Source organism: Lepidochelys olivacea (assembly GCF_965140295.1).
Source record: "Lepidochelys olivacea isolate rLepOli2 genome assembly, chromosome: 2".
NCBI lineage: Eukaryota > Metazoa > Chordata > Testudines > Cheloniidae > Lepidochelys > Lepidochelys olivacea.
Genome location: NC_140412.1, coordinates 261406215 through 261416540, shown reverse-complemented (window position 1 = coordinate 261416540; position 10326 = coordinate 261406215). Strand labels below are relative to the sequence as shown.

The following is a 10326-nucleotide window of genomic DNA, read 5'->3' as shown; positions in this document are numbered from 1 at the left end:
GCATTCCAGTGTTTCACCACCCTCTTAGTGAAAAAGTTTTTCCTAATATCCAATCTAAACCTCCCCCACTGCAACTTGAGACCATTACTCCTCGTTCTGTCATCTGCTACCATTGAGAACAGTCTAGAGCCATCCTCTTTGGAACCCCCTTTCAGGTAGTTGAAAGCAGCTATCAAATCCCCCCTCATTCTTCTCTTCTGCAGGCTAAACAATCCCAGCTCCCTCAGCCTCTCCTCATAACTCATGTGTTCCAGTCCCCTAATCATTTTTGTTGCCCTTCGCTGGACTCTCTCCAATTTATCCACATCCTTCTTGAAGTGTGGGGCCCAAAACTGGACACAGTACTCCAGATGAGGCCTCACCAATGTTGAATAGAGGGGAACGATCACGTCCCTCGATCTGCTCGCTATGCCCCTACTTATACATCCCAAAATGCCATTGGCCTTCTTGGCAACAAGGGCACACTGCTGACTCATATCCTTTTGTAGTGATAATCAAGGTGGGCCATTTCCAGCAGTTGACAAGAACGTGTGAGGAACAGTATGGGGGAAAAATAAACATGGGGAAACAGTTTTACTTTGTGTAATGACACATCCACTCCCAGTCTTTATTCAAGGCTAAGTTAATGGTGTCCAGTTTGCAAATTAATTCCAATTCAGCAGTCTCTCCTTGGAGTCTGTTTTTGAAGTTTTGTTGTTGAAGAATTGCCACTTTTAGGTCTGTAATCGAGTGACCAGGGAGATTGAAGTGTTCTCCTACTGGTTTTTGAATGTTATAATTCTTGACGTCTGATTTGTGTCCATTTATTCTTTTATGTAGAGACTGTCCAGTTTGGCCAATGTACATGGCAGAGGGGCATTGCTGGCACATGGTGGCATATATCACATTGGTAGATGTGCAGGTGAACGAGCCTCTGATAGTGTGGCTGATGTCATTAGGCCCTGTGATGGTGTCCCCTGAATAGATATGTGGACACAGTTGGCAATAGGCTTTGTTGCAAGGAAAGGTTCCTGGGTAAGTGTTTTTGTTCTGTGGTGTGTTGTTGCTGGTGAGTATTTGCTTCAGGTTGGGGGGCTGTCTGTAAGCAAGGACTGGCCTGTCTCCCAAGATCTGTGAGAGTGATGGGTCATCCTTCAGGATAGGTTGTAGATCCTTGATGATGCATTGGAGAGGTTTTAGTTGGGGGCTGAAGGTGATGGCTAGTGGCATTCTGTTATTTTCTTTCTTGGGCCTGTCCTGTAGTAGGTGACTTCTGGGTACTCTTCTGGCTTTGTCAATCTGTTTCTTCACTTCAGCAGGTGGGTATTGTATGAAGGGTTAATGTCTAGCTATTCCACCTGGAAGCAGGCGGGGCACACCCTGACTGTCTCCTAGGAGCAATGCACACATTGCTCTATCCAAGGACAAGGGCTAGATATGAACCCTGAGAACTTGATTGTTTGGACAGCAACTGTGGGAGGTTTTTTTAGCCTGGGCTCAAGGCCTGAGAACCAGGATTGTAGTAGATAGAGGATGGTAACTAAGCATATGAATCAACGTCATACATTCCTTTGTGTAGCAGTGTGTAATGCTTAGGGGGAGAAATATAATAAAAGGAGAAGGTGGAAGGCAGGGGGGGCAGAACAGCCCATCTCCGCTGACCAGCCTGCTTGCTTGCAAAAAGCTGTGTTCTGTCTCATCACTGAACCGCAACAACTGGTGCCCAACGTGGGGCCCTCAGCACTCACCTCGCCCGGCAAGGGTTTCAGATGCGTCACTCATCCACTTCGTGGATCCCGGTGAGTATTTTTCATTGTGGTAAGTATGGGAAGCTCCCTCTCTGCTTTGCAAGTGCAACACCTTAATGAGCTGCAGTATTTGCTGCGTAAGGCTCAGCATGACTGCCCGGCTCGAGAACTCACTCTCCTGCTACAGGAGGTGCGTGCCAAGTGCCCGTGGTATCCTGAAGCTGGAAGCCTTAAGTTAGCGGACTGGGAGCGATTGGGCCAGACATTGCACAAAGAGCCTCGGGCACCCGTGCAGGCTTTACATGCCTGGCACCTCTGCCGCGACGTGGTACAGCGTGTCGCCTCGGACAGACCCTCCCTCGCGAGGCTGGTGCTCTCGCCACCCCCGTCCGCCCCTGCAGCCATCCCCCCTCCTGGCAATGCGACACAGCGTGTCGCCTCGGAAAGGCCCTCTTCAGCACCAACAGAGGAGCTGCCGATCCTGCCACCCCCGTCTGCTCCTGCAGCCATCCCTCCCCCTGCTTCGCCCCCAGTGCCTCTATTACCACCGCCTCCCTGGCCTTCCCCACCGGAGCCGGTGTGTGATCACCCTCCCCCCATGGGGCCCCCCGGAGAGTCATCTGCATCTGCTCAGAAGCTTTCGCTGGTGCAACAAATGGTTCACGCAGCGAAAGCTCGATCAGATCTTACAGCAGAGGAGCTGGCTGATCTGGTCTCCGTTTGCCCGGTGACCTGGCAGAATGATGACCAGGGCAACCCCGTGGGCACCTGGACCACTCTGCCATACTCGGTGGTTAGAGAGGTAAAGAAAGCAATTCGTGAATTTGGCCTGACTAGCACCTTTGTGCGTGGTCTCATTGAAGGGATGGGTGCTGGGTACTCCCTAATCCCTGAGGATTGGAAAACGCTGCTGCGCATGATGTTGTCACCCAGTCAGTATGTTATTTGGCTTAGTGAGTATCGGCAGATGGCAGAACACCAAGCCCAGGTATATAGAGAGCAAGGTATCATTTATGAGCATTTGGCAGGGGAGGGCCAGTTTGTTACTATTGGGATGCAGTCTCAACTCCCTCCGGCCGTCTTCCCCATTATCTCCACCTGTGCCCAGCATGCTTTCAAGAAGGTCCCGGATTCAGGCAAGCCTACCAAAAGCTTTGTCAGTATCCGTCAGGGTGCCTTAGAGTCCTTTTTGGATTTTACCAACAGATTGCAGGAGGCTATCCTCCGACAGGTGGATAACACTGAGGCAGCTCACGAGCTCCTGTTAAAATTGGCAGTTGAAAATGCAAATGAGGATTGCCGCCGTGCTCTCCAGGCAGCACAAGTCTCTGGTGTTTTAGAGCTCTCAGACATGCTGCGGGCGTGCCAGAACATTGGCACACAAGCCCACAAGGCTGGAGTTCTGGCTGCCGCCCTCAGAAAAACTGGGAAGGAGGGGAAGCGCTGTTACCGCTGTAAAAAGGAGGGTCATTTTCAGCGGGAGTGCCGCTCATCTAAGGCACCAGCCCGACCCTCAAAGAAGTGCCCCAAGTGTGGGAAAGGTTATCACTGGGCTAATCAGTGTCGTAGCGGGTCGGGAAACCGCGCGACGGGTCCCCCCCGAACCCAGGGCCAAACGGGGGTGTTTCCTACTCAGGCAATCGCTCCTCTGCCTTGGAATCCGTAGACTCTATGAGGGCAGCGACTGCTGGAAGTGCAGGGCTTGATTTGATCATGCAGGAGGACACTGACTTTCAGCTGCCAGGGGAGGTCTGTGCCATACCTACACAGGTGACGGGACCTCTCCCTGCCGGCTTTGTGGGTCTTGTTCTCCCTCGCTCACATGCTGGGAAACAGGGCTTTTTTGTCATTCCAGGGGTTATTGATGCTGATTACACTGGCATTATTAAGGTTCAGGTGTGGACTCATCTTCCACAGTCGCTCCCGCGTGGACGGTCAATTGCACAATTGATTTTAGTCCCCTATCAGGTGCCAGCTGCCGAGGATCGAACTCGGGGTGGAGGAGGCTTTGGATCGACGTTGTCTCATTCGCCGTCTTACAGCATCTTCTTGCCACTCGTCATTTCCCTTACTTTGTTGCTCATATTTGCAGTCATACCCCTCTGCCTGGGCCACTCACTGAGGGCAATGCACGCGCCGATCGCGCGTTGCGTGGTCAGGTAAATTCCCTTTTTTCTGACCCCATTGAAAGCCATGCCTTTTTTCATCAGTCTGCCTCTGTTTTGGCCCGGCAGTTCCACATTCCTGCTGATCATGCACGTTCTATTGTTCGTTCCTGCCCCCACTGTGCTGCTGCTGCTCCTACTTTTTCTTATGCTGTTAACCCCCGAGGTACCGCAGCAAATCAGCTGTGGCAAATGGATGTTACTCATGTACCACAATTCCGCCCCTATTCATTTTTACATGTTTCCGTTGATACTTATTCAGGTTTCCTTTGGGCAACCCCACAACGTGGGGAAGCCACTAACAAAGTTATTCACCATTTGCTGGCCTGCTTTTCTGTTATGGGTCGCCCTTGCCAAATTAAAACAGATAATGCCCCAGCCTACTGCTCTGCAGCCCTCTCCACCTTTTGTGCCCGCTGGGACGTCCGTCTTAAACACGGAATCCCTTATAATTCCACGGGCCAAGCCATTGTTGAACGTGCCAATCGCACACTCAAAACCTTGCTAGATAAACAATTAAAACAAGGGGAGCTGCGTCTCCGAACCTTAGGAGACATTCAACAACAGATGTATATTCTCTTGTTTACTTTAAATAATTTAACACTGAATGCAGATAAGCAGACCCCTGCGGATCGGCATTTTCACAAATCTGAGGTACTGGAAAGACCGCGTGTCTTTTACCGTCAGCTGCCCGATCCACAGTGGCTGGGCCCAGCACCTCTAATCACTTGGGGTCGGGGATATGCTGCTGTGTCTCTCCCTGCAGGACCGTTGTGGGTTCCAGCCCGGTGCGTGCGACCAGCACTTAAACAACATGGCATGGCACCAGGGGCTGTCAAATCCCATACCAGAGTTTCAGCTGACCTTGGAGGAGACCGCGTTGCCCCCCGAGTCGACAACGGCGGGACGGAAACGGAGGAGGCGTAACGTCCCAAGCCAGCCCGTGACAGGGGGAGCAGTAAAAGCATTGGTCGCCACGGCTCAACGAAAACTGGCAGCAGATCAGCAGCCAGAAACTCCTAAGACTTTGTTTGTGGCGATTCTCGCCCAAATCACTGCTAATTCTGTGATGATTGTGTGCCTTTTGTGCCTGCTATTTCCTGTAGGGGTTGGCTCGGAAGCGCCTCCCCCGTTACAAGCCCGAAGGAGAATAAGATACTGCTCTTTGCTTATGCTAATCTTTTCTCCCAGTATTTTAGCATGGCTAATTGGGGCCCGGCCAACTATACTCTGCCTCGCACGGCTATATTCCTTCACACACCGTACCCGGCCGGGGCTCACAATGTCACCTGTGCGCGTGTAGTTAACTGCACTAGTACAAAGGTGCCATTGGGCTGTCAAAAACTTCTCAATCCCTTTTAAATTGTTCCCATGCTGTTAATGTTTCATATAATTATGGCCATATCATCCTACCATCAGGATGGGTTTTTACTTGTGGTTCATGCACCTTTAATTATATTCCTGCAAATTTAAGTGATGGCACCCTTTGCTGTCTTAGTAGAATGATACTTATATTGCCTTTTGCTGGTTATAATTGTAGTAAAAGAAGTGTACCCCTTTTAGATGATTATATTGCAGATGTTAAGCTTTTGGTTATTTTGTGTTTGTAATTATTGGGCTTATTTTTTGTTGTTGCTGTGTACAATGTATTCCTTCCTTGTTAAGACTTTGTAAAATTTTTGCCCTGGAAAGCTCCCCAGGTTATGTCCTTGTCTGTCTGGGAGTTAAATAGCATGATAAAACAAATTGGCGGCTACCATGAGATGGCCAATTATCAATAAACAAAAAAGGGGAGATGAAGGGTTAATGTCTAGCTATTCCACCTGGAAGCAGGCGGGGCACACCCTGACTGTCTCCTAGGAGCAATGCACACATTGCTCTATCCAAGGACAAGGGCTAGATATGAACCCTGAGAACTTGATTGTTTGGACAGCAACGGTGGGAGGTTTTTTTAGCCTGGGCTCAAGGCCTGAGAACCAGGATTGTAGTAGATAGAGGATGGTAACTAAGCATATGAATCAACGTCATACATTCCTTTGTGTAGCAGTGTGTAATGCTTAGGGGGAGAAATATAATAAAAGGAGAAGGTGGAAGGCAGGGGGGGCAGAACAGCCCATCTCCGCTGACCAGCCTGCTTGCTTGCAAAAAGCTGTGTTCTGTCTCATCACTGAACCGCAACAATTGTAGTTGTAAGAACTCTTGATAGAGATCTTGTAGGTGTTGGTCTCTGTCTGAGGGGTTGGAATAAATGTGGTTGTATCGTAGAGCTTGGCTGTAGACAATGGATCGTGTGGTGTGGTCAGGGTGAAAGCTGGAGGCATGTAGGTAAGCATAGCGGTCAGTAGGTTTCTGGTATAGGGTGGTGCTTATGTGACCATCACTTATTAGCACTGTAGTGTCCAGGAAGTGGATCTCTTAAGGGCTTCTTTTCCATGGGTCCAGATGATGAAGATGTCATCAATGTAGCGCAAGTAGAGTAGGGGCATAGATATATGCCATTATGTGCCAGCAATGCCCCTCTGCCATGGACATTGGCCAAACCGGACAGTCTCTACGTAAAAGAATAAATGGACACAAATCAGACGTCAAGAATTATAACATTCAAAAACCAGTAGGAGAACACTTCAATCTCCCTGGTCACTCAATTACAGACCTAAAAGTGGCAATTCTTCAACAACAAAACTTCAAAAACAGACTCCAAGGAGAGACTGCTGAATTGGAATTAATCTGCAAACTGGACACCATTAACTTAGGCTTGAATAAAGACTGGGAGTGGATGTGTCATTACACAAAGTAAAACTATTTCCCCATGTTTATTCCCCCCCCCTCCCACCCCCCACCCCCCGTCGTTCCTCACATGTTCTTGTCAACTGCTGGAAATGGCCCACCTTGATTATCACTACAAAATGTTCCCCTCCCCCCCGCTATTCTGCTGGTAATAGCTCACTTTACCTGATCACTCTGGTTACAGTGTGTATGGTAACACCCATTGTTTCATGTTCTCTGTGTATATAAAATCCCCCTACTGTATTGTCCACTGCATGCATCCTATGAAGTGAGCTGTAGTTCACGAAAGCTTATGCTCAAATAAATTTGTTAGTCTCTAAGGTGCCACAACTACTCCTCTTATATTTAACAGTAATATACTTCCATCTAGTGGCAATCATGCAAATGGGAGGTAAAAGTAACAAATGTCATTGAAAGCAAGAGAGATTGTGACAGAGTCAACTGTCACATGGAGAAAAGCACCAAGGACAACATAAACAAACAAAACCCAGGCAGCTGTAGGTAGTCCAGATGGCTCTAACCAGCCATGATACCTGCAGAGGCCGCTAGGAATGGGAGACGTCTGGCCTATATAAGGCAGACCCAGCTCATGCCAGAACTGGAAGGGAGCATTGCTGCTTCTTAAAGGATGGGCTGGTGAGAGCTGGGGGTGTGGGGACTGATAGGTGATCCAGGAAGACTAGAGCGGAGTCCAGGAGCAGGGCAGGATGGAGTGGAGAACGTGACCGATCCTTGGAAAAGAAGGTAGGAAAAAAGAGTCACAGATGCTCACTATTGTTTGTTTGTCTGTTTGTTTGTATTGCTGTAACGCCTAAGAGCCCTAGTCTGGACTGGGGCTGGTTAAAAATACCAGGCCTATTTTGGAGGTAATGTAAATTAGGCTTCTTTATACTTACTTCCTGCCACTTACTGATGGGTCTGGGAAACTAAGCTGGAGTCACGTACAGGCAAAAGGGCCAGAAAAGTGTGTAAGTAAAGTAGGATGGGGCTACTTCAACCAACACTCTCCTGTTAAAAGAAAAGGAGTACTTGTGGCACCTTAGAGACTAACCAATTTATTTGAGCATGAGCTTTCGTGAGCTACAGCTCACTTCATCGGATGAGCTGTAGCTCACGAAAGCTCATGCTCAAATAAATTGGTTAGTCTCTAAGGTGCCACAAGTCCTCCTTTTCTTTTTGCAAAGACAGACTAACACGGCTGTTACTCTGAAACTCTCCTGTTAGTTGCTCTTCATGCTACTGTCCTCGTCTCCAGACCCCGTGCCTGGGAGTAGCTCCAACTTAGACTCAGTGGTCCGGGTTCAGAGGTGATAAAGTGAGGGAGGGTGAGTTTAGGTCCAGGTCTAAGTTGGTTTAATATCCAGAGTCAGAGCATGGTGGAATAGGGTAGAGGGGTTAGAGTCTCCAGTTTCATCTCCAAATTTGACCCATAGCTTCCCCCCTTTCTGAGGCACTGTATATTTACTACCAAGACCTTAAACAAGAGTGAAAGGTGAACAAGGAATGAATGATATGTAACAGCTATAGCTACATAAAATGCAAGCAGCATCCTAATGCGATGGCCAAGAATTCCTCATTGCACTTCATGGAACACTCTACATGTATAAGACGCCAGGAACACTAAAACATTTCTAAGATCTCTAGCTCCAGAAAGTAGCAGTGGGTCTGCTGCCTGCCCTGAAAAGATCAGGACATGGGGACTTAGTTGGGTAGAGAAGCAGGCTTACTCTACGGCCTCCAGAAAACCAAGTGGGATGTGAAGGGGCAGCTAGCTACTCCACAAAGATCTTCACAATGCTCTTCGTCCCTGCTCTTATCAGCTAAATATTAATGTACATATTGCACTCAGCCGAATATCAAAGAACTGAGTGTCAAAGAATAGTGATCAGCTGAAGAGGAGCTAGAAAATGAACAGTGGAAGAGGCAATAAATCATCTCTATTGTTTTACTGCAGTCTGAGGTTAGTAATCAAATCCAATAATCAACTTCATAAAAACAGAATGGAGGGAAAGAGCCACAGCAGTTATTGGATATAGTCCAAGTTTTTGGTACCTTTGTGCTTTTGGGTATGACAGACTGAAAAGTTTTATCTACTCCAAGGTGAATGCAGATTCCTGGCTGCAGACGTTACAATCTTCATCAGCGACAGCTGCAGAGAAGATATTGAATCAAGCACAGTACAAATGTGTAACCCTGTTTCACCCCTAGCATGATCAGGTTGGGATCAGGAAGGACATTATTGCAATAACTGTTTCGTCTAGGTTTCTTCATGAAATAAACAGCTGATTATAACACACTTGCATGGGCAGCTTTCTTTTCTTGTGGGGTTGGCTAAACATGCTTCTAGGACTTTCAAAGACCCTCTGTAGATCAATAAAAGCCAGTTACTATGATTGGTATTCTTCACTTACTGTGTCTGCAATTGGAAGAGAATAAAGATCACACTAGTGGTACCACATCCTATTCTGAAACCACCCAGTGACTTTCTGTCCAGACATTTACTATCACTGAGTTATCCAAGAACCTCTCAGAAAGAAATCTGGCACAGTGTTGTAGAGGCTGATTGAGGACTCTTGTCACTGCTTTACCTGCAATAGGTAGCCCTTGGTAATTTGCACACTCTCATCTGTCACCTTTTCTATCATATAAAGGGAAGAAGATTGCATCTTTGATATCACTTGGCATGATCTGAGAGTCTTAAATGGATGCAAACAATTGTTGAAGCCTGTGGATAAGTGCTGGATAGCCACAATTATTATTAAATAATTTATGATGTGCTCATTGTTAAGCATTAGGTAATTACGGTGGGTTGAAGAAGGCTGCCTGAAGATTTGATGATGATTAAATATGCCCTTTTGATGGAGGATATTCAATCATGGATGTGGTGAACTGGTGTTCTGAGGTGGTAGAGAGAAGCTTCTTTCTCAGACACAGATCAAGGACTGGGAAGGAATTTCCCCCCGGATCAGATTGGTAGTGATCTTGGGGTCTTTTTACTTTCCTCTGCAGCATGGATCAAGGATTACTTGCAAGGATCATCTGGGCATAGTTCTCCCAATCATTTCCCTTCCATTACAGGGGTTTCAGTCATTCGTGCACCTCTGTCTCTCCTGGTCTCTGCCTGTGGCACATGGCGGTTTAGTCTCCTGAGGACTGAAATACTTTAGTCTGATCCAGCATTTAGCAAACTGGGGTCCACGGACCACTGGGGGTCCAAGAGGGTTCTGCAGGGGGTCTGTGAGCCCTGCTGAGCAACTCCTCCACCCCAAGTTCTCCCCCTCCCTCTGTCTCCCAGAGGCTACTGAAGCCAAACCAGGAAATTTTAGGCACTAACACAGGCTCCCTACCTGCCCTGGCCCCACGCCGCTCCCAGAAGCAGCTGGCACTTTCCTGCAGCCCCTGGTGGGGGTAGGAGGTTTCCATGCACTGCCCCCGCCCCCAGCGCCGACTCCACAGCTCCCATTGGCTGGGAACTGCTGCCAATGGGAGCTTCAGGGGCAGTGCATGGAGACTCCATGCCCCCTCCCCCCCGTCTAGGAGCTGCTACCAGAGGGATGTGCCAGTCATTTTCGGGAGCCACCCGAGGTAAGTGCCACCCAGCCAGAGCCCGCATCCCACACCCAAACTCCCTCCCAGAGCCCGCACCC

General features: G+C 48.4%; 1 long non-coding RNA gene across 1 annotated transcript; it reads left to right on the top strand.

The window, feature by feature from the left end:
- Positions 1-1315: 1315 nt before the first annotated feature.
- On the top strand, positions 1316-5702 carry LOC311515861. The gene is made up of 2 exons (XR_014710246.1): positions 1316-1778; positions 3770-5702. It is a non-coding gene; the product is annotated as an uncharacterized lncRNA (long non-coding RNA).
- The last annotated feature ends 4624 nt before the right edge of the window (positions 5703-10326 follow it).